The 24,761-nt window shown below is 36.8% G+C and overlaps 1 protein-coding gene across 17 annotated transcripts in view; it reads right to left on the bottom strand.

Moving 5' to 3' along the window:
- LOC118280599 (muscle calcium channel subunit alpha-1) overlaps positions 1 to 23,342 on the bottom strand; it is a 106,823-nt gene extending 83,481 nt beyond the window's left edge. For 9 of the 17 annotated variants that reach the window (XR_007706113.1, XM_050699359.1, XM_050699358.1 and 6 more), the window contains exon 1: positions 6,344 to 6,652. The gene's annotated coding sequence lies outside the window, so the exon portion shown is untranslated. Of the gene's footprint in view, positions 1 to 6,343; positions 6,654 to 22,865 lie in introns of those variants that run through there. The other 8 variants (XM_050699352.1, XM_035600766.2, XM_035600771.2 and 5 more) reach the window with 3 other exon arrangements.
- Between the last annotated feature and the right edge of the window lie 1,419 nt (positions 23,343 to 24,761).

The following is a 24,761-nucleotide window of genomic DNA, read 5'->3' as shown; positions in this document are numbered from 1 at the left end:
CACCCATGGATACACTAGAGGAGTCACAGGTGCGTTGCCGGGCTTTCAAAAAGGAGTTTTTTGTGCCACTCTTTTTAATGGAAAAGAGTGGCACACTCCTATAATCAGACGGATTACTTGAGGATAGTAATAGACGCAAGACGCCGTCTGTAGAGGAATATGAGGTCTTGCAGGAATAAAAGAACTGTAGTAATACTCAAACAACGGAGATATATAATTTTGGTGTTAACAGAGCAAATGATGAAAAGCAAGTGACGACATAACGTGCATTAATATGCCTCCTTAAAATTACGAGCCTAATTAGGCCGTTGGAAAGGTTGCTATGAAGCAACGGCTAGGCGCTTCAACACCGTCTATGCTTTTTACACGTAGCCCTACTCTAGCATTACATATCATAGTATGTAGCACCCGCAAAACCAGAGGCAAATATCCAGAAAAACGCAGGGGATTGGGTAAAACTCACAAGGTTGCCTCACGCCAGTTTCCTGTGAGGCCGTGGTATCACTCCGGTAAAGTCGTCCCATTCGTGCCGAAGCATGACTCTACGTGGAATGATAGGTACCTATGTAAATGTAAATGGGTGCGCGTACAAAATACCCACCCATATATCTCCTATGACCCGGTTACAGCGTCCGCAGTGAATGGGACGCTTTATTGCACTTTTTATGCAAACATAGTGAGTGGATAGTTTTATGTGACGTCATTCGTTGCATTTACACAAGTACCCTCTAATGACTGCTCTACTACAAAGTAGCGTGGTTCAACTTTACTGTAGTCTACTTTAAACTTTTGCTTTTGAACTCAGTTTTTTAACTTTAACTCTTTTCGTTGAACTGTGAAGTTTGATAAGGAATGCAGTTTGTTTTAACCGCATGGCTTGGTTTGTGAGTTACTGCTGGATTTGGAATGACTTTTTTTAAGGGGGAAAATAATCCAATGGCTTCTCTCGCCTTGGGTAAGGCGAGAGGGAGTGTCAGGGATTTGGAATGGCTACTTACTGGTGGATTTAATGTAGGAGAAAGTGTGATTAGGTCTGATAGCTAGATAGATGTAGTGATAGCTAGAATAAATCAGAAATTATATTCTATACTATTACTATATCTAATGTAGAGGAGGTGTGGGAGAGTCATGCTTCGGCACGAATGGGTCGACTCGACCGGAGTGATACCACGGCCTCACAGAAAACCAACGTAAAACATTGCTTGCGTTGTGTTTCGCTGTGAGTGAGGTTAGCTGAGGCCCAAATACCCCTTTCCCAATCTTCCTAATTACCGATTCCCCAACGACACTTAAATTCCTAACCTCCAAAAACCGGCAACGCACTTGTAACGCCATTAGTGTTTCGGGTGTCCATGGGCGCCGGCGATTGCTTACCATCAGGTGCTCCGTCTACTCGTTTACCGGCTTATACCATAAAAAGAGTACCTTTGTCTCCTGTACAGTCTCTTACTCTGTATTTGTCTCTGGGTTAATGTATGGAACAATCGTTTTTCTTTCTTTAATTAAACACAGGTAAAAGCCCAATAACAATAAGGAACAAGCCTATTACGCAACATCAGCCACAATAATCATAACATAGCCAAAACAACACTACTAGTTATTAGTCAACTAACAGTTAATAGCCAACTAAATACGTGACTACACCCAATTCGCTGACTATTAGCGAACTGACTCGAAGATAATTAAGAAAAAGTGGCCGATACTTGGCTCTCTTGTAAATTATTAATTAGCACCTCCCTTTGGGGGGTAGGGGGAATGGGGAGGGGGAGCAATGAACTTTTGTTGCCATTCTTCACTGTCGCTTTTTGTAGTGAATAAGTGTTTGAGATGTTTCAATGTGTTTGTACTTATTATGTAATGAAATTGCAGTAATAATAATTTGTGCAGATAAAAATGTAGACTGTTTGCGATTTTCCACTAAAATTACTATTTATATACTGTCACGTTGCTTTTAGGAGAAGGACTAGGAAGTGTGGTATCTATCCAGCGCTAAAACTACCCTGGTAATCACCGTCAGCACTCTAACCACCAGGAACCAGGGCGCTTACTCTTGAAACTAATGTTAATGTCAATGCAATACCATCAAAAACATCCTGTAAAAAGACCAAGTCTCGGACCTAACACTTCAGTATCATAAAACGTTATGAAATCCATGTAATACTAAGTCAGTTATTACATTTAGTTCCTACTTAAGAGACCTTCTGTCCTAATTTTTTTTTAACGTTTATATGTCTGCGTTCGGCCTCCAACCCGTTTACTGGCTGGACGGCGAAACGAAGATGTGGTTTTATAAATTGTTATCATATCAATACATATTATATTTAGTTAACGTTTTAAATAAAATATATCGACTCGATCATCTATCGGAATTGGAGTAAGCCCCACTATAATTTGCTTGGAACTGCACATCCCTGGGCAGACTTACTTCTCCCTTGCACCTCTCTCTTTACAAGTAACTTAACCGAACCTAATAATTATATTATTGTCTTCGATACAATAATAATGAAATTACACTACTATCTTCAGCCTACTTCAAATAGGTACTATTTACTGTACCAAGTATACATATATACCAGGAGTACTATATTATATACATATAAAGGGTGTAACAAATAGGGGGTATACATATCAAGTGCACGGTTTCTAGATAACATAACAAACGATACGGGAAGAGTTTTTTAAACTCATGTTTTCATGGAATAAAGTTATGAAGTTTACCAATATTTTTAAGTAGGTGATCAGATTTACAGAAGAAATGTTTCGTAATTAGCGAGTGACCCCCGTAGAGCTGTGACACGTTTGCATGATTTATAAAATCAAGAACCATGCGACACCAAGTATTTGTTACCAATTTTTTTTAAACGTATTTTAACCTGAAACTTTGTGTAGAGATTCTATTCAACATGTATTCTTCAGTGCTTCTTGATGTATATAGGTATTTTGTTACACGCTGTATATGTACGTATACGTACCAGTACCAGTACGGTAGAAATGCCGGGGAACGTGTAACTCCCACACTGCATGCCAACACATCACTACGTATCTTTTATGCACATCTTTGCATACAAAAGTGAAAGTTTCGCAATTTCTGTGATATATTGTATGTACTATACTACCTAGTATGAGGGATTGGGTACGTATGCTGTTTAAAAATTGCCTTATTTTTAGATTCTCATTTTCGTTGAAACATATCTTTAAATTCGTATGCTTAAGCTATCACATCATTCCGGAGCTGCGGACAACCTAGCGGGTTTACCGGGGCTCCGGCTCGAAAGGCAGGAGAAGGAACGGGGTGGTTTTTAGTCAGTAAGAGTCTGACACTCCCTCTCGCCTCGCCCAAGGCGAGAAAAGTCATTGGATGATTTTCCCCCCTCAAAAAAAAAACGCTATCACATCATCAGCCTATAAGTGGCCACTGCTGAACAAAGGGCTGTCCTCACACGGAAAAGGTTTGAGTACTAATGACCACGATTGCTCAACGTGGGTTGGTGACTTCAAACTTATAATAAGAAATTATAAGCCCAGGTTTCCTCACTAAAGAAAAGATGTGAACAAATACTGACATTTCATTGAAAACTGTACGGTAGCTTATATTAAGTTTTTGAGACTTAAAATCTCACCCAACACACTAAATAACCTATTATAGTAAAGGCACAGTTACAAATTGCCTTACTAACAAAACGCCCCTCAATACAATGATAACAATCCTCTATTGTTGCACAAAGTGAATCAATCAAGCCGGGACACAATAGGTCGCAGCCTGATGGGTCAGGACACAATAGGTCGGGCCTATTAGGTCGAGATTACGTTGTGATGTGGAGATTACATGTTGACGTGTGTTGTGTGATACACTCACATTTTGATGTAGGTTTTGATTTGTACTGCATGCAGGTTATTTTCGATTGGTGTGCAATTTTGTCGTGGCTTCGATACTCAGGCCGGACAATAAGTTGAGAATTTAGTATGCCTTGCCGAGTGGTCGTTAGTGCGGTGGGGGCAGGACAAGGAGTCTCGGGTTCGATTCCTGGGTCGGGCAAAGTACTGCTGGGAAGCTATGTCAGGAGAATACCTCCCTAGTTTTTAAGCTGCTATCTCCAACCCACCTACCGAGCGAGGGTGGAAATTTTACCAAACCCTTATACATATTATGTAGGAGATAGCATAGTCCAGCGGTGTTACTATCACGATCTCAAAGACATTTAACGATTACTTAAACTATTCCTTAGTAACGATATTGTTCAGAAAACAATCCCTTACCATTAAATGACTCTGAGTAAGGCGGTAAGTACGAAGATATTATTCTCGTGTTTACATCTCTGTGCAAATAAGCACGAAAACAAAAGACAGTTTGATTGCTTGCTTATGGTACAGTGAGCGAAAATAGCTTAACTTTGGCAATTATCGTTCTCAGGTTCGATACCGGTAAGTAAAATGGTTATAACGGGTTTGTGGGAACTAAACTACAATATCTTCTTTTATACCTTGGAGAAGGACAAAATAGTTTTTTTTCGGTCATACTAAGTATTGAGTATATATTAGTGTTTCGAAAATCTCTGTAAAAGCATGGCGAGACGAGAGAAAGTGTCAGACTCTCACTGAAAACTGAAACCCACTCCGTTCCTACTCCTGCTTTTCGAGCCGGAGACCCGTTAAACCCGCTAGGTAGTCCGCAGCTCCGATTTTTTACATTAGAGTAGGAATATGAGGATTCGAAGTAAATATTTGCTATGTTACTTTCTGAAAACGAAGTTTTTCGATGATGAAATTATTATTCAAGTCGCTCTAGCAGTTTGAGAGCAAACAAATAATCAAGTTTTTCCTTAATAATAAGAATATTAAAGTCCTTGTTTCCTTGAAGGAGCAAAAGCTTCGAGTTACGCTATACTATTGTGATAATATTAAATTTTTCTTCGATACTTCCTTGTTCAAAGTCAAAGTCAAAATTATTTATTTCAAATAGACCAGGAAGGCACTTTTGAACGTCAAAGCAAATATAATAATATTAATAACGTCTGTCTGTCAGTCAGTCCTCTAGTGAAACTATTTGCTCGTTCCAAAGTGTAGATTTCTATGGAGAAGAACGAGCAAGAAACTCCATAGGTTACTCTTTTTCAATCAGATTCACAATACAATTCTTGGTTACATTGTTTCGATTGCTTCAACTATGTGAGAACATCATCAACAGTGTTTGATGAGAAGTCAATGTGGCTAAGCGTGACGTTTGCACTTCGATTGTAAAACAATCTACGTTAATATAATATAGACCTATGCTTACTCCTATAATATATAACATAACTACATATAAGTTTTTAAACTGACATGGCCACTAACCCATGTTTTTCTATTTCTATGAACTATATTGGAAACCCATAGAAATAGAAAAACATGGTAAATATCCCGTTTCGAGTTCTAATACTAGTATAACTACATGTGTTTTAAAGCCAATAAATTTGACTGCATGGATGGTGCGGTGGCTGGGCAACTGGCTGTAGTTTAGTTTAATCAGTAAGAGTCTGACACTTCCTCTCGCCTCGCACGAGGCGGGAGATGTTACTTATTAATCGCAGACGAAAATATAAAGATTGGTTGCAACAAGAGTCAAAAGACTGGCACAGGGTGTATTTTTTCGTGGATACCATATAAGTCACTGTAATTTTAAAAGTGTAGAACTTAGAATTTGATATTAATTTTTCTGACCACTGTTGGAACTCTAACCACGATCACCTAGTGCTTCTTGGACGTCGACTTAAGACCTACCCACCTACAGAACATAATTTTGTCCACTACAAACCAATTAATTCTTTAAGGAGTGAGTACCTATACAGGCCTGATGTTATGACATTATAATAAACAGCTTATCCTCCCACTCATTCCCTATCATTTCCTGATTAATTTCCAGCTCTTCAAACTGTAATGATTAATTCCAATATACTACTTACAACTAGTTTTATAGGCTTTATCACCCACTATAACGATAAAATAGTTGATAAGTATTATCATCATAATAATACGTTTCCTATAGTCGCTGTACTCTTCATTTTAATATCTAAATGTGAGTAGTTACGGTACAAATGTGATGTCATTTGTTGTCATTTACAACACTAGTTGGGAACATACATTCAATTAAGAGAAGTAACACTTAAATTAATGTAATTTCGTAAAATGGATGCGTTTTATTTGATTGCTTAAGTGAAAATACACGTTTTTGTTTAGCTTTTGGCGTAAAGGATATTTGTAAGGGATCGCAAATTAACTTCGGCGTAGTTATAAGGAGATGAGATGGGTTGGAAGGTTTTATGTGAGAGTTAAGTTAGGTATATGTTAGAATGTAAGCGATACTCACTCGGGTCGACAGCACAGCAAGCACAGTTCACACACAACACTTTATCTGACACACAGCACAGTTCCAGGACGAGCTAGGTCCCGTACACTAACCGTAACATATTGTACCTAACACACGTCCGCTCCACGACGCATCACACACCGAATGACCGCCATATTTGTTTTATGAATTCGAATTTTAATTTTCGAATCCAGTACACGCCTTGATTGTATTTTTTTTAATTATTATTTTTTTAAAGATGCAAAAGGTTTTGATGGCAGGTGGAGACTTGGGCGGTTGTGGCGATGGGCGGCGCGCGCACTGTGCCCAACTTCAGGGCGATGCGCCGCGCAGGGCGGCCAACTTCGTGGCAATAACCTGACCTGGATTCAGAGACGCGTTGAATTATTTTTGAAATGGCAACGCACTTGCATTCGCGTCTTTTTATTGTTATTCTTATTTATAATTGTATTACGTTTAAGATTATGCAATGAGGATCTCTGTATACTGCTTGGATACTTGTATAACATTAATATAGGCTCCTTTTTTGATAGTTATCGGTTGGATTTATGATAGTTGTAAGTTGAGGGGATATTATTTTATTGAGGTTCTTACTGTAGAGGTCAGTAGGACAATCAGGAAGCGCGGCGAGGCTGCAAGGTCCAACAACATGTTCTATATTATCTAGTTTTGCTTGTTTGACGTTTCACGAGATTATGGAGGGACGCAATATACTTTTATAGATGAAAAGGACCCTTTTTCTTAATATATAAATGCTGAATATACGTATTTGGAGATTATTGTGAATGTTATTGTTTTGTAGCATTGCGCAGTTAGTTTTGTTATAGTTTTTGTAGCTACTTGTGTTAGGATGTTTTAATTTCCAATGACAAGCTGTAACTACAAGTACATCGCATACAGTTTTAATTTTTAATGACGAGATCTTGCTCATCGTCTTACCACTTTACTAAATGAATCTAGGAGACCGCTCCTTATAATTAACAATGGGAAATACAAATAGGAAGAGACACACACACACAGAGAGAGAGAGAGAAATAGAGAGAGAGGTGATGATCAACCTCAGCTGGAGTTGTTTTCTTTTTTGAAAGAGGTAATCATCCTCTGACTTCTCCCATCTTGGGCGAAGCGAAAGAGAGTGTCAGATTCTTACTGACTAAAAACTACACGTTCCTGCTTCTGCTTTCGAGCTGGAGCCCCGATAAACCCGCTAGGGCTTAGCGGGTAGCTAGCTGCAGACTACCTAGTGGCTAGGCGTTCTGCAACTACAGAGCTAACGTAGCTTAACCTACTATTTATTGACTTGCGCCCCCTAGCATCAAGTTTGTTACGTTTGTACCTAATCGGATATCATTATCAAACATAAACATACAACAATGCAATACACAAGTATATCAAATACAAAAACCTATAGAATCTAAGTCTTCCCTCCCTTAATATTAAGTAATATGTTCCTCCGCACTCCGGTACTCCTGTGAGGGCAAAGTGAGGGCACGGTGAGGTCACAGCTGCTCACTATTGCTCCAATTCACCGTAAAAATGTGGAATATCTTAATATGAATAGATATTGAATTACAATGCCTTGTTGGTTGCAAGAGGAGTCGAGCAGAGTCATTTAATAATAACTTAACCTAGTCCCTTAGCGAAGGTTTTCGGAACAAAATACGTTACTAAGGAATAGTTTAAGTAATAATGAAATTTCTCTGAGTACGACAGTTAGAATCGAACTTTGGTTCAAGAAATATGAAGGTTAATTTTTTTTAATGAATTTGGTGGCAAATTTATAAGTCTAAGTTTGATAGTCATATTGATTGCCTGTTGATTAGTTAAAATCTTGACTACTGTTACACAATATGTCAAGGATAAAAAAAAATGCGAAATGAAATTTGTTATAACTAATGCACCTACATCTTTAACCCTTGTCTCAAAGAACTTTGGTTTCCCTATTGACATCTGTTTACGTACGGTATTTATTAGCCTTTGTGCCTACTTTCCAACAGTAACTAATACACTCTGAAGTATAAAATAATCAGACTCAATTTGACCATTAAAAATCCAACCTCCTTTCCGGAGCGGCGGACTACCTAGCGGATTTACCGGGGCAGTGGCTTGAAAAGGAGAAGTAGGGACGTAGTTGTTTTTAGTCAGTATGAGTCTGACACTCCCTCTCACCTCGCCCAAGGCAATAGAAGTCAATGGGTGATTTTCCCCTATTAAAAAAAACTGCCAATACCAATAATTATTTTAAATAGACCCAAACACACCTTATTGTGTACACACCCACACATAAACAAAATATTAAAAAGATTAACAAAAGCCTAGAATACAACCTTGACAATAAATTACACATCAAGTTACATGATACTACGGCGTAGCGCGTAGCGGCGTAGCAACTGACTACGCGCTACGAGACCTCTGGGAGTGCTACGCAGTATATTAATATTTCGAATAAAACTAAGTTAGCTTGCTATTGAATTAGATACCATTTTTGTTTCTTATTTACTTTTACTAGTATGACGTCACGTCTTTTCTAATCGTCGAAGGGGTAGGCAGAGCTACTCAAGTGCGTTTACAATGTAACACCTAAATTTTGATAGTAATGTTATGTTATATATTAAAGGGTTCTACTTTCTTGTATAATAATCAAAAATGTTATATTATTACATTATATATCATCACGCCTTTTATCCCGGAAGTGGCAGGCAGAGGTGCACCTCTGCATTATGGCACTATGTATTGTATATACATTGTAAGTTTTTACACTTTATGCTTCCATGTAATATAGGGTGAGCCTATTGTCATATACCAGGCACAATTCCAGACTCCGTGACACTACTGAAAAATTTACAAAAATTGTAAATAGCCTAGCAATACTTATCCGACCCGGGAGTCGAACCAGAGTCTCCTTGTATGGCAATCGCACTGCGACCATTGGGCCAACGAAGCAGTCTACTCTACAATCAAAAATGTTACTTGCGCAATATGTCCTTGGTTCGATTTCCTATTAGCGAAGTGATAACGTATTTTTGGTATTTGCAAACTACTCGTTGCAGAAATGTCTTACTTACAAGTCGGATGTAAGGTAATAGGCTGATCCTTATTACGATGCATGGGTTAAATATATTTTTTTAAAACTTCTTTTGATATCAGTCTCTGATCAAACTAATGTTTAGCATAGAAATAGTGTTTCCGGTCGATGTGTTTGTGTTTATAAATGAAACACCCACACATGTAAACAAAGAGATAATTCGCATTGTAAACACGAAAAAATAATTTCGTGTTTGTGTATGATGACTGTGTAGCAGATTGATTTTCTGATTTCAGTTTTATACAGATTTTCGATAAAAATTAAATGATAATGAGGCTTGGTTGAGTCAAGTCAGACTGATTTCAAAAACTAAAAATTTCTTCTGGGCGGTATATTTATAAATCCAGACGCGAAACAATCATTTGATGATGACGCAAAAAGATTTTACTTGCAGGAATCATACTAGCCAGCCGTGACACCACAGCTATTGATAAAGTAAAATAAAACGACTTGTTCGTCAATTGGTAAGTGTCAAACTCGCGTGTTCATCAATAGCGCAGGATGTAGTAATATTTATTTATTTAGTTACAATTGACTAGCAAACGTTATTTCAGCCGCCGCGAGATGCACTCGTAAGTGCAGGTCTGCGGACGGCGAGCAAGGGTAGCTCATCGCCGACCAAAACCAGACCCATTCCGCGCGCGCCACCAAGAACCATCAGTCCACCATTTAAGGGGCCCAGTAGGGTTGATTGATGCATGATCCGGAGCTGCGGACTGACTAGCGGGTTTACCGGGGCTTGAAAAGCAGGAGTAGGATCGGGGTAGTTTTTAATCTAACACTTCCTCTCGTCAACATCATTGGATGTAATTAATAAAGTCATTGGATGATTCTCCACCTCGAAAAAGCCAATATTATGTATTAACTCGCTAATCGCTCCGCTCATACAACAAGTTCTAACCATACAATTGTTGAATGGAATCTCATACAGATCCTATTGTTAGGTATTGGCTCATTTCAGAGTTGAGTAAATATTTATTTGCGGAGCGAAATCTCCAATACATATTGTATATTACATTTAATATCTTAGATTGTATGACTTTGTATGACTCATGTGGAATTGAGTGGTGATGTGATACTGGTTTAAAATGGGTTTATATCAATGTGTGGTTCGAAAATGAGATTGAATAGGTCACTTTTTAGTTGAAGGTTTGGTGTTCGATTTTGACATTGAATGAGTAAACTATTTACCTACTTTTTTAAATTAGCTATTTATGATTTAAGATAAATTAGTTACAGTCACGATAAATAGGAGGCTTTGGGTTTGATTCTCGGTTGCTTTTTTAGGATTCGAATACCTAGTTAAAGTATGAATACTATTTATTATTCACAGCCTTTTCCTACTCATTAAGGGTAAAACCAGTAGTGTTCTACTAACTGTGAATCTGTCTCAATGTAAGGAACTAACATTTAAGGTGCAGGCTCGGCCTAGTTTAGATGTTAGTATTCATAAACTGTGTATCAAAATGTTTTTATTTTAATTATTTTTTTAAAGTCCATCACTACATTAACCTTAGCAAACATTACGTACAAACTGCACAAAACTACGAAACCTCTTTTAAAAATGACACAAAACAAAACGGTAACATTGCGAGGGGTAATAAATTTACACCATAACCCACTTTTCGTCCGCTGTAGGGTAATTACCCAACCATCATACATTACTGTCATCGGCGGTACAGTCGCATACAGTTATTATATCGTTTAAATAAACAGGTAGCGCTTGTCCCGAAGGTACAATCGTCGACAAAAGTGCTACATTATTCAGGGACGATGAGCGTGCTGTGACAGCTGTGTGACACGCCGGTTGGGGCTCGGAAACCAGCGGGAGAGGTGAAGAGGAATTAAGAATATTATAAAATGTCTTTAAATAAGGAGTTAATTAAAGATTTTTAAAAGTAAAGGTAGTGATTATTTTGTAAGGTTAACGTCTTGACAGCCCAGTGCAGTCAATATATTCTGTAATTGTTAATTCGAAGTGAGTTCGCACAGGATCAGCCATGTTAATATAGGTCTCGATAGGGAAATTTCCCCGGTCAACAAAAAAAAGGTAAGGTATAGCAGTTACTATCTGGACAACCTAGTGCTGTCAACCTATTCTATAATTTATTGTCTAGGTTCAAGTTTCGAGAGCGAGGCAGGCGAGAGGGAGTGACAGTATCTTACTGAATAAAATCCACTCTGTTCCTACTCCTGCTTATGGAGCCGGCGCCCTGGTTTACCAACTAGGTATTCCGCAGCTCCAGACTTGTATAGTCTGCAGTAGTCTCTTAGTTGATATACCCTCAACAAAAATAGACGTGGTAACAAATGTGTTTCACTTTCCCATCACTATAAGGTACATTGAAATACTTGTACAATTTTCAATGAGATTATAACTTCCTCAAGATATCAACACCCGCTGCTCTCGTGGCCCCACACGTTCCGCAAAGATAACGTCACACACCGCGAGTGTACGCTACCGAACTACTTTTGTTTGCGGCTGTTATAGGCTTTGTCACTATCGTGCGCGACTGTACAATGAATTGAACGTAACGTAACGTACTCCGCTATAAAGATGAGGCCACACCGCTTTTTTTCTTGTGAGCGGTTCACCGCTCTAACCGAATAACCAGGCGTAGTAGTTGCGGCTTCTACCATCTGATCACCGATATTTACAAGCTTGGTCCCGTTAACATTAGAACTTACGACGGGAGAAACTGAGTTCATGCCGCATTGGCGCTTGCAACAGTGTCAAAAAAATGGAAAATCATAAACATAATTAATAAACATAGTAAATATCCCGTTTTGAGTTCTAATGTTAGTGTTAGTGACCATGTCAGTTTCAAAACTTATATGCTTATCCCGTTTTCAATAAATCTAAAATTTTGGGGTGGTTTCTTCGTGAAGAAGAGTTCCGTTGTGACAGGCCACTCACTCTCTTACTTACTTATAGAGAAAAAAAATCCATACTACAAGAAGCAAACGTTTTCCATGCTTCAAGCAGCTTCAAGAAGTATGGATAACTTTTCTCTATGTATTCACGTCACTAACCCGTAATCCGTTACTAAATTGTAATTAAGTATGTCTCACAATAGTTGTCACACAATTTTACTAACCTTTAACGGTTTTAAAATCGTTTTCATGTGTCGCAAACGCGTGCGGTTAAAAACCGCTGCGGTTTAACGGTAGTGTGGCCTTACCCTTACTCTGCGTGTACTTATTTGATTTGTTTCATAAAATATTTGTTTGACGTGTATTATTTGCTGAAATATCTCTGTAAATATTATGTGAAAGGGAAGTAGGCTGTTTTGGTATGACGGTTGAATGTGGTTTGGTGAAAGGTATTCATATCTGTATTGATATTTTCATTATTAGATTGGTGTTTGCTATTAAGTATTTCTATTCTAAGTAATTAGGCAAAAAGGTTTATTTTAAATAATTTTAGTAAACTTCGTTTAAAAAAAACCTACTTCAGCCTCCTCTTTTTGAATTCGGTTAATATACTAAAACCTGCACCTGAATGTAAAAAACAGTTATCTGAAATCATCCAAATCGGTTGGGCCAATTGTGAGATAATCACGCACGATACATACATATATAATTAAATACATAAAGTTCAAACAGAGAACCTCCTACTTTTTTGAAGTCGGCTAGTAATATGTAACTTGATGCATAGTTGTCATTCAATAACACTCATTCCGTTCAGCCAATAACACCATGTTAAAATACATATACGTAAAAGAAGCAAAAGTTCATTTACATTGACTATTCAATGGAAATGAAACTCTTCGGTAGTTGCTTTAAAATTCACTTTCCTTCTTCCCTAACTACCTGCCACGAGCAATCACCCTAAATCTCAAAGAAATCTCATTCTAACACAGATTACATTAAAAAACACGTAAATTAATCACCATTTCTGACACTTTACATTCATTAATAACCGTTAAAGTCGCCACTAAGGAAAAAAGAATTTATGACTTAACTAAAACGGGATTGCTGTTTGATTTTCAACCTTAGACGAATGTGTTAAAGTTGATTTTAGGTTATTTTTAGTGGCACATAAAAAGTGAAAAAGAAGTTTCACTTAGCATTGGCTATTTAAAAGATATGTAGCACATATTTTTAACATATGTAATTATATTTAAGTAAGTATTTAGGTGTTTTATGTTATAAGCCGGTACGAGCGAGGTAAGCAATCTGTGCCGCCCATGGATACCCGAAACACCAAAGGCAATATAAGGGCATTGCCGGCCTTTTGGTTTTAGGAATTTAAGGATTATTTGGGTTATCAGGGGTTGGGAAGATTGTAACCACCACCACAACGAAACACAACGCATGCAAACGTTGTTTCAAGTCGGTTTTCTGTGAGGCCGTGTACCGTGTCGGTATCACTCCGGTCGAGCCGGCTCTTTCGTGTCGAATCATGGCTCTCACACACTTAAACTCCTTATGGATCTATGAAAGATTTTTAAATACTTTTTAGGCATTAACTGGTCTCCTGTTTTCAAAATAATATTTTTTTTACGTTGTTTTTATTGACAAAGTCATAAGTCGTCAGTTTGTCGTGAACTACTGCAGTTTCCTGAGACACGTCGGCCGGTGTAATAATAGCACCGTGATGAAAGCTGACTTATTATCAGTGTTGAAAGATGTGACACCTCGATGACAGACTACACCGCAGCTTTCTTTGGGATGGAAAGATTTCTAGTAAAGACTAATATTTTATTCTACGTATAGTTAATCTTTATGTAGAACTTTATATTATATTGTAATTGTTGTACATAGCTAAATACATATGTGTATTTACCTCAGAATAAACTAAAATTAAAACAATACATAAAAATATTTTAGTATATCGGTTCTAATTTGTAAGATAAGACATAATATTACGGAGCTGCAGAAGAGCGTTAGTTGCTGAGGCTTCAGCTCAAATTGCAGGAGTAGGAACTGGGTGTTTTTAATCAGTAAATAAAGTCTGACACTCCCTCTCGCCCAGGACGGGAGAAGACATTGGATAATATTCGGCTCTCAAAAAAACCACCTATCTGGAAGTCATTAGGGAAGGCCTATATTCTGCAGAGAATATCTTGTGGTCGATATGATGATGATGAATAAGACACAATGAAAGTTGTTAGATAAATAAATGAAATGAAACGAAACAAAATGAAATGAAATGATGATTATATCTGTCTTTTTAAACGTTTTTAAGTATCCTTTAAAATACGGGATTAAAAAATAAGACATAAAAAACAATTTCAAAAATGAAGCGTCTGCCTCTGCCAGTCCGTTTACGAAAAAACAAACAAGTTTACAATCCTAAATCAAACACAAGCACTTTGATTACATAACGACATTGCTGGAAACATTTTCAGGAAATACAGGACGATGTACGTCGTATGTCCTTAATAAACTGATGACCTGGCCTAGTTCATAGCTCACAGAGGTACTAGGGTTTTACGGGACATACTATTGACTCGAAACTCAGAATTTTTAAATTGTATACCTCAAAATATTGACAGATTTGCAGCCGAAATTAATAATCGATCAGTACCCTTAATTAGAGTTTGCTTTACGTTTACAGTAAACTCTAATTAAGGGTCAAAACGAGAGCACGTTCGATGCTCTGATTGGTTGGTTTATTAGAGCCCACCAATCACTAAGGGTACTGAATGAAAAATCGGTTTGAAGTCGGTTGAAAACTGCACAAAACAAATCTCGATTTTGGAAAATTTGATTTCAATCGATTGAGCTGAAATTTTGGGCTAAAGGCATAAAATCTTATTTTTAAAATAGTTTTTAATTAAAATTTATCACACTTTAAATTACTATCATTACAGGTGTTAACCTAAAATGTGTAAGCTTTTAGAAGCTGACTATATATATATTAAACAGCAGGACAGTGCAAGGCCACTAATCTCTTTGAGAGTCAGTGGCCGTCAGGAATCATTTTTATTGACCGTCTGACCTGATTACAAGATATTTATATAAGGGCTTTGATATAATAAATTTTATTAAGTGTTAAGTCAATAAGTGGAATGGTGATAGGCGAGAATAGAAAGTTAGGAAAGTTATATTTTTGATAATTAAAACGTTCTTTGTGAATTAAAAATAGCTATCATCAACATTTCATCCACCAGTTTCGAATAGTGCTACCCCATAAGAAGTCTTTGTTTGATTCCCGAGTTTACTAAACTTAAACAAAAATCGATTTGTTTCAACCATCTGAGTCGTAATGCAGCGTGTACAATCACATTGGATAAATTTAACATTATTTCAAAAGCTTCAGAAAACCGAGGTGAAACAATGCGCGTTGTGAGTTTTGTGAGTGAGGTTACCAGACCAATAACCCCTTCGCAATCTTCCAAATTTCCGATTCCCCAACACCCCTTAAATTTCCAACCCCTAAAAAGGCGGCAAAACACTTGTAACGCGTCTTATATCCATGGACGGCAGCGGTTACTTATCATCAGGTGAACCGTATACTCGTTTCCCGGCTTGTACTATAAAAAAATACAGTGACAGATCTGTGTCAGAGCCCACCCAAGTCAACAGTCAACGGTCACGATTCAGAGTCAGTTGTCAGTGAGAGTAACAAATTGTGTGAGATGTCGCCTCAAACTGAAAGATTGCGACACGCGTCTTATTAGTTTCAGTCGATTTACTGCGTAGATTTATTTTAATTCAGTATTTTTGTAAAGCTATAATTCTTCCTAATGGTTGAGTAGTTTTAAGTACGACTGCTGACTGCCGAGCACGGTGTCTATGCAAGTTTTTATGCCATTTTGAATTTTAAAGAACATATATGCGGCGCAACCACATCAACTTTCAGAGCCTTAGATATTTGGTTAAGTCACTTGATTGTCCAGAACAATCAGTTTATTAATCATCAGCGATTAAAGCTTTAATACATGTAAAATTAACGTTATCATTGTAATTTCAATACTTAACCCGAAACTTGAAACGTGCTCGTGCCCGAGTCCTATAAATACGCCCTGTAGGCAATCGAGGCAGTTGCATCCGGCCGTACAGTACGGACCTCTCCAGTTGAATAAACTAAGTTTACAGTACTCGTGGTACTAAGCCCCAAAATGGGTGAATCGTGAGAACAACAACTGTGAACAATGATGACGTCATTTTTCAAAACACCACGTAGATTTCTCCTTCGTCCTCAGAAGTGGGATTGCAAGAAGCCCTTACCCCAGCCCGCTGCAGCATCACCAGCCGTCTTCCACCTGATCAACTGGAACGAATCAACAGCCGCAAGTACATCTTAAACCACGACCTGGAAAGAGTGAAAATAACCCACCGGAATAAACAGATAAGTATTGCATTAGTTAATTACTCTTTTCAAATTTCAATTCATTAAACTCCGAATAGTCTACGGACCCTCCGAGAAATCTACTCCCTCCGAGAACTACGAGACCCTCCGAGAACTAAGGCTAACAACTAATTTATAATGAACAGTCGATCCTTCTTAAAAAATACTTTCTTTGCCTACAGGTAATCACATGGCAAATAACAAATTTTAACGTGTGCACCGTGAACCTACGAGAATCACCAGAACCTACAAGAAGCATCGAGAACCTACAGAATCATTATCGACCTACGAGAATCAACAAAAAAATCAACGAGGCTGGTGCAGAGCGCGCACCGCCTGTCAGTATGGCCGTGTCGGCGCAACCACATCAACTAATCAGAGAAAGTAGAATAAGTTTGGTTAATTCACTTGATTGTCCTGAAAATCAGTTTATTAATCATCAGTTGATTATTTTAAGTTTAATACGATGTAAAATTAACGTTATCATTGTAATTTCAATACTTAACCTAAAACTTGTAAGCACGTGCTCGTGCGCCGAGTCCTATAAATACGCCCGCACTGTAGGCAATCGAGGCAGTTGCACTCCGATCGCCGTACAGTACGGACCTCTCTGGGAGTTGAATAAACTAAGTTTACAGTACTCGTGAAGTTTTTCTAAGCCCCAAAATGGGTGACCATCGTGAGAACAACAACTGTGACGTCAGCAATGATGACGTCACACTTTTTCAAAACACCACGTAGATTTCTCCTTCGTCATATATTATATTAATTAAATATCACAGTTTACTCACAAGGTTTACTCACGCAAATTAATGGAGAAAAGCTCTACCAGTTTCAAGTCACAGAGGGACTCTTCATCATGAGGCGCGTGCGCAGACGCGGTGACGTCACGCAGCCTTTGTGATTCGAAACTAGTTATTATCACTCACGATAGGTATTATAAAAACATATACAGTAGAAGCTCTTTATTCGCGGGGTATGCGTTCCGTAAATATGCCGCGAATACAGAAACCGTGAATATGGAATGGCAATTTGTATGGGGTTATAGGGGATACGTTCCTAGATGACGAAATCAAGAAGCAAATTGTAGATAAAAAAATATTTAATTGAACTTTCTGATCATACAGATTGATGAATTACATAATATTGTCATCAAGTTTAGGTCACACTAGGTTTAGGCAGAAGTTACAATCTAGACGTAGTTGTAATGAGGCTATTTAATTTTTTTATCCTTCTACTGACGCGTTGACAAAGGATAGCGAATGTATTTTTCTAGGTACATGCACGCACCGATATTTCGATTCGATCCGCGAATAAAGAAATCTTGACCGCGAATATAGGAATAGGGATGATGACGGGGTATGAAAATTAAAAATCTAATTAGTCCGTCAGTTAGGGAATGAAAAAATATTAGACACGTATTTTTTTATTCTGTCATATAAGATAACAATACTTAGATAACACGAATCAAAGTTTAGGAGTGGGAGCTAACTACGTCACTACAGAGTATAAAACGTGCTCTAAAGTGACGTCACGCGATATTTCATCGATATATCTTTGAAAGTTTCCGTAAGAAAATAAAAAATACGTGTCTAATATTTTAAAATAATCTACAAGACGGACATTAAAATAAAAATTAGTCATCTACCCTATTGGGTCGCATTTTTTCAATCCGCGAATAGTGAAAACGCGAATGAAGGAAGCGCGAATAAGGAGCTTCTACTGTATTATGCAATAAGTATAAACTACAAAATATCTACCTACATACCTACCTACCTTATAAAAACTAATAAAACATAGTTTTTGCAAAATAACTAATTCATACGACCGAAGATAACATATTAGAGTTCGATGCTCCAGTAGTGTAATGTAAAATAGACTTCTAAACATTTACCTATTGACTATCTACTCATTACATACCTACATACATAATAAAAATGCCTTCACATAAAAAAATCCATTAAAAATTAATGAGGAAAAATATATTAATGTGAAAAACTGGCAAAATGTGGAACTGCAAAGAATTTAAAAATATTTACTCAAAGTGGGCAGTGACCGGATAATTTCTATCGGGGTTACAACAACTAGCATTTTAACTAGTTGTCTATATAACTGGCTATAATGTAAAACCATAAAAAAGAGCCGTAACCTTTAAAACGTGAAGGAGAGAATTTATGAAAAAAAGCTTTTGCTTATTTCCTTGAACATTTTTAAGTAAAGTGATACATATTAAGTTTAAATATGCCGATAATAACGTATTTTCATTTTCAAAATGAAAGAAAATATAATATACAAACAAATTAGGAAAAAAATAATAAACCTCTACTGTGTACATAGTATACGTAAACACTATCACAATAAATATCACACTTTATAATGAATGGCACATTTCCTCAACCCAACTATTGCATAAAAAATGTGGCAAATTAATCTATGTTACTGGAAAACAAATGACTACCATTAATTATTACTGATACTAACCAATATTGTAACGATATTTGGAAAATTGTTTCACCACAAAGTCAAAGTCAAGTCATTTATATCAATGAATCCTTAATTAGGCACTTTTGAAACGTCAAATTGAATTGTTCGTCAGTCTGTCTGTCAGTGAAGCTAGGTGCTCGTTCCAAAGTGTAGCTTCACATGGAGAAGAACTCCGTCGTTACTCTTTTCAAAAAGAAAATGTTTTTTAGAATCTCTCTGATATATTATTTGATCCTTTACCTATTGTATATATTATGTGTAAAAATAATGGGACTATAAAACCAATAATTTGTGAAGAAAAAAAGTAATTTAGTATGTAAAGTAATATAGTGTTGTCACGAAAGTTACAATAAAATTTTAAAAAAATCTAAAGACGGTTTCTTCAATACGAATAGAAACCATAATTCACCACAGAAGATTTTAGTGTTCATGGAGTAATCAGGATTATTTTTGATCCCAATATTCCTACATTAGCTATCAGGACATACTAGAGAGAAGTCTCATGAAATTCCAGTCAGTCGAATGTGTAGGTGTATAAATTGGTATGAAATATACACAGCGTACATTTTACGCGTGCGTGCACTGTACGCGCCGGCTGACGGAATTTTTTGAAATTATTTTGACATGTCACTGCCTAGGGCGGCTTGCGCATCGTCGCTAAAGTTTAAGAGTGACGTAAACGTCAATTATATTTAGCGTCTTGCACAACAAAAATTTATATCACGTTTAACGAACTGTCAAATTTAAATACCCAAAAGATGGCTATTTAGCTTCGCTAAATACGTTTAGTACCAATCGCGCGTCATCATATTTATGTAGGTTATAGACATTTTACTTATTATTTTATGATTGTAAAGAGGTCGGTAGGAAGTTTGTAAGATGGATTTGTGGGAATTGTATTCTGACGACGATGAGAAGATTATAGAATACTAGCAAACCTGGCGAACTCCGTTTCGCCTGTGTTTCCTGTTTTCCTGCATTTCTCTTGCTATAAACCACACGGAGCCCGAGACCTTTCCAACGAATGCAAAACCATGTAAATCGGTTCATGCGTTCTCGAGTTATAGCGTCAGGAAGGAAAAACCGACTTATTTTTATATAATAGATATTAATAGACCGAGGGAATTGTTTGAGAGAGCAGACTTATTTGGAATGTATTCGGCCACAAATTCTTTAGGTTTCGTCTAACGAAAGAAACCACTATATTTTTGTTACAGCAAATAGCCCCACATTTAAAAACCAGCAACAAGTAAGGAAATGTACTTTTATTGATGGATATGGAATGCCTCGTTGGCCGAGTGGTTGCAAGTGCGACTCCCGCGAGCAAAGTGTTACTGAGCTTTTTCGGTTTGTCGAAAATTTCTCAGTAGTAGCACGGAGTCTGGACATGTATTATAAGGCAATAAGCTCACCACACATTATATGGGACTTACAACATAAATTGTGAAAATTGGGTGTAAACATAATGTGTGGCTTACAGGCGTGACGATATGTATGTATTAATGGATATTCAATAAATAGTAATATAAAAACTAGCAACAAGTAAGGAAATGTACTTTTATTAATGGATATTCAATAAATTTAGCTATTTTGACTATCATTTTGCTTTTCACTCTGTTTTATTTGGTCAGTCTTTTTGCATAATAATATGGGTGTATGGTTCCTCGCTGCAAGCAGTATTATCAGTACTTCTTTTGTAAAATTAGGCCCCCGAGAAGAAACACTTTTTTTGCATGGTAATTATGACTCAACTAAAATAATTATTAATCAATAAAAAATACCACGAGAACAATTCACAAATCAAATAGCACAATGTGTGACAGCTCGGACTTGATGTGTCAGTTGAAAGTTCGTCGGTCCAATTACGCATTTTTGTTTTAAGAAATGCAACAATTTTGCTCTAATTCAAATCTACAACGCACGAAAGTGTAAAAAGGAACGTAAGAAACTGATTACCGACTCTCTAACTATGATTAGTTAAATTACCATCCATACGGACAAAAGAGATTTTTAGGGCGGCTTGCGCATCGTCGCTAAATACAGTTTAAGAGAGACGTAAACGCATTTAGAATTACATTTAGCGTCTTGCACAACAAAAATTTAGACACTATTCACGTTTAACGAACTGTCAAAGTTAAATACCCAAAGAAATTAGCTTCGCTAAATACGTTTAGTAAACGCGCGTCACATATTTATGTATTATAGACATTTTACACTATTTTATAAAAGATTGTAAAGAGGTCGGTAGGAAGTTTGTAAGATGGATTTGTGGGAATTTATTCTGACGACGATAGATTATAGAATATATTAATAGACCGATTAATTGTTTGAGAGAGCAGACTTATTTGGAATGTATTCGGACCACAAATTCTTCATTTCGTCTAACGAAAGAAACCACTATATTTTTGTTACAGCAAATAGCCCCACATTTAAAAACCAGCATCAAGTAAAGAAATGTACTTTTATAATGGATATGGACTGCCTCGTTGGCCGACTGGTTGCAAACTCCCGGGTCGAGCAAAGTTTACTGGGCTTTTTCGGTTTTTCGAAAATTTCTCAGTAGTAGCACGGAGTCTGGACATGTGCCCGGTATAAGGCAATAGTGCTCACCACACATTATATGGGACTTACACATAAATTGTGAAAATTGGGTGTAAACATAATGTGTGGCTTAAGGGCGTGACGATATGTATGTATTAATGGAATTCAATAAATATAATAAATAAAAACTAGCAACAAGTAAGGAAATGTACTTTTATTAATGGATATTCATTTAGCTACCTAGTCGTTTTCACTCTGTTTTATTTGGTCAGTCTTTTTGCACTCAATAATATGGGTGTATGGTCCCATCGCTGCAAGCAGTATTATCAGTTCTTCTTTTGTAAAATTAGGCCCCCGGGCCCTAAAAGACACTTTTTTTGCCATGGTAATTATGACTCAACTAAAATAATTATTAATCAATAAAAAATTTCACAAATCACAACAGCACAATGTGTGACAGCTTTGACTTGATGTGTCATTGAAAGTCATATTACGCATTTTTGTTTTAAGAAATGCCAATAAGTCAAATCTACAAGTTAAAAAGGAACGCAAGAAACTGCATTACCGACTCTCTAACTATGATTAGTTAAATTACCATCCATACGTGAGCAAGAGATTTTTAATTGTATTTAGGTTAAACATATTTAGCAAGATAAACACATTTAACTAAATTCTGTGACAAATGTTGCGCGCCGCCCTTAATTGTATTTAGGTTAAACATATTTAGCAAGATAAACACATTTAACTAAATTCTGTTTAGACCAAATGTTGCGCAAGCCGCCCCTAGTCTCCTATCCTAATTGCGTAGAATAAGTGACACGCGTTAAAAACGTGTTAGCAGAAAATTTGAAAGATGAGGTTTTTGATAGCAATTAAAATTATATTGCATTTTAAAATGCAATAAATATCGTAACGTATAATAAAGTCGTAGTTTTTAGGATATTTCAGGAATATATTGTTAAGTGGTTTTTGTTCTAAATAAGTTAAGGGTTTTAATTGAGATCGATATTTTATAATAACCCGTTTTAATTTTTCCCCAAAAAAATTTTTGACGATATTAAGAAAAAGATAAATAATAATTATACGACCTATTAAAAAATTCCAAAACTCACCTGTAGAATTTCCAAAAGAAATATCTGGAATGGAACTTTCTAAAATAAAATTCACGTTTTCACTAATAACACATGGCACACAGCCGGTACCGACCAGCACTGACTGAGGAGTTAAAAACAAATGGAACCCTCCGTACGGACCCAGTCATACGAGTTTCAGAGAAATTTCACACAAAAATACACATCACTCAGTACTGAAATATGTTTAAAAATCACATTTATGGAATTCTCTTTGAATTCGTCACTAACAACACACACACAGACACACACACGGATGTTTTTGTCACAACAATTATTTTTGGTCACTTGCATAAATATTTCAAATACATTAATATTTAATGAATACACAAATTGAAATTTCTATTTTTAATGATTTAAAAATGTATTCGTTTGGTCGATCGGAAGTGTTCGTTATAAATAAACCGCGCGTGGCGACGCACGCGCAGGCCGCCGGTGATCGCGCATTAGTGGTGATCTCACGCGCCGATCTCATGGAAACGTTGCAACTATCGATCTTCCGACCAATCAGTGAATCTTGCTGGAATTTTTGGTATTGGAAGGGGTAATATTGGAAAGAAAGAAGTGACTGATTAAGCACCACGAATATGGTATGATCATCTCGTGTCGTGGAATTTCTATAATTAAGAAAATGTAATTAAGATTTTCCCCTAATTAAAAAAAAATGTAAATTCCAGTTTATTGGGTAAGACAAAGATCGTTCCAACAATTTATACGTTATTCCCGATGTATTCAAATTCCCGAATTTTCGTAAAATTTGCTGATGAAAAACCCCTATCGGAGAATTAAATACATAACACTATAAATACCGCAATAACTACACACCTACATTAATAACTCAATTTCATACTACCTAAACAATAATTATTATACTACAACTAAATAGTTATTAAAGCTATGTAAACTACTATTTCAAAGTTATTTCAAATAACATTTTGTACAACATTATCGACAAATATTACCAACACTAGTTTACGTCACGCGATCCGCCTGTAGCCTGTGGTGCCACGTTTGATTACCATCCAACGCGATTACCATCAAATTATGTTAATTGTACACTTTCCAGTAATTTCGTTTTAAGTTATTATCGAATACAACCTGTAGCTTCAGTTGAAGTAAAGCTACAGTGACATAATTATAACTATGTTCGAAGGAAAAGTAACTTAGGTAGAGTGTGGTAGAGCCATGCTTCGGCACGAATGGGCTGGACCGGACCGGAGTGATACCACGGCCTCACAAAACAACGCACCCGAAACATCATTAACTCAAAATGGTATATTTACCATGTTCCGTTTTGTGTTCTAATGACGTTACTAGTAACCATGTCAGTTTAAAAACTTGTATCGCACCTAAAACAACAGAGGTGTTACAAGTACGTTCCTGGCCTATTGGGGTTTAGGAATCGGATAGATGGGGAAGGGGGGTGATTGGGCCTCCGGTAGCCTCACTTACACAACGCAAGCGTTGTTTCACGTCGTTTTTCTGTGAGGCCGTGGTATCACTCCAGTCGAGCAGGCCCATTCATGCCGAAGCATGGCTCTCCCACACTTCTAAAACATAAGCAGAGGCCTACAAGATTAACCTATAATATAATAAATACTCAAAAACAATTCGTTGGCAAAATAAAACCCTATTATTTATTACATAGAACTCACAATCAACATAATTTCCATTTGTTTAAAGCATGTCGTCAGTTAGATTAACAACTGTAAACAATGCTGAAGTTATGTGTTTCATAATTAATTACACGGATTTATCGTAGGTATTGCCAGTGTACAAAAATAATGTTTATTTTTAACGCCGGTAACACCGGTCGATATGAAATGGTATGTAATGCGGTTTCCGGCGGTGAAATGTGCGATATTTTTAATTTATATT

The sequence above is a fragment of the Spodoptera frugiperda genome, chromosome 16 (genome assembly GCF_023101765.2).
Source record: "Spodoptera frugiperda isolate SF20-4 chromosome 16, AGI-APGP_CSIRO_Sfru_2.0, whole genome shotgun sequence".
Taxonomy (NCBI): domain Eukaryota; kingdom Metazoa; phylum Arthropoda; class Insecta; order Lepidoptera; family Noctuidae; genus Spodoptera; species Spodoptera frugiperda.
This window is presented reverse-complemented; position numbering and strand designations above follow the sequence as displayed.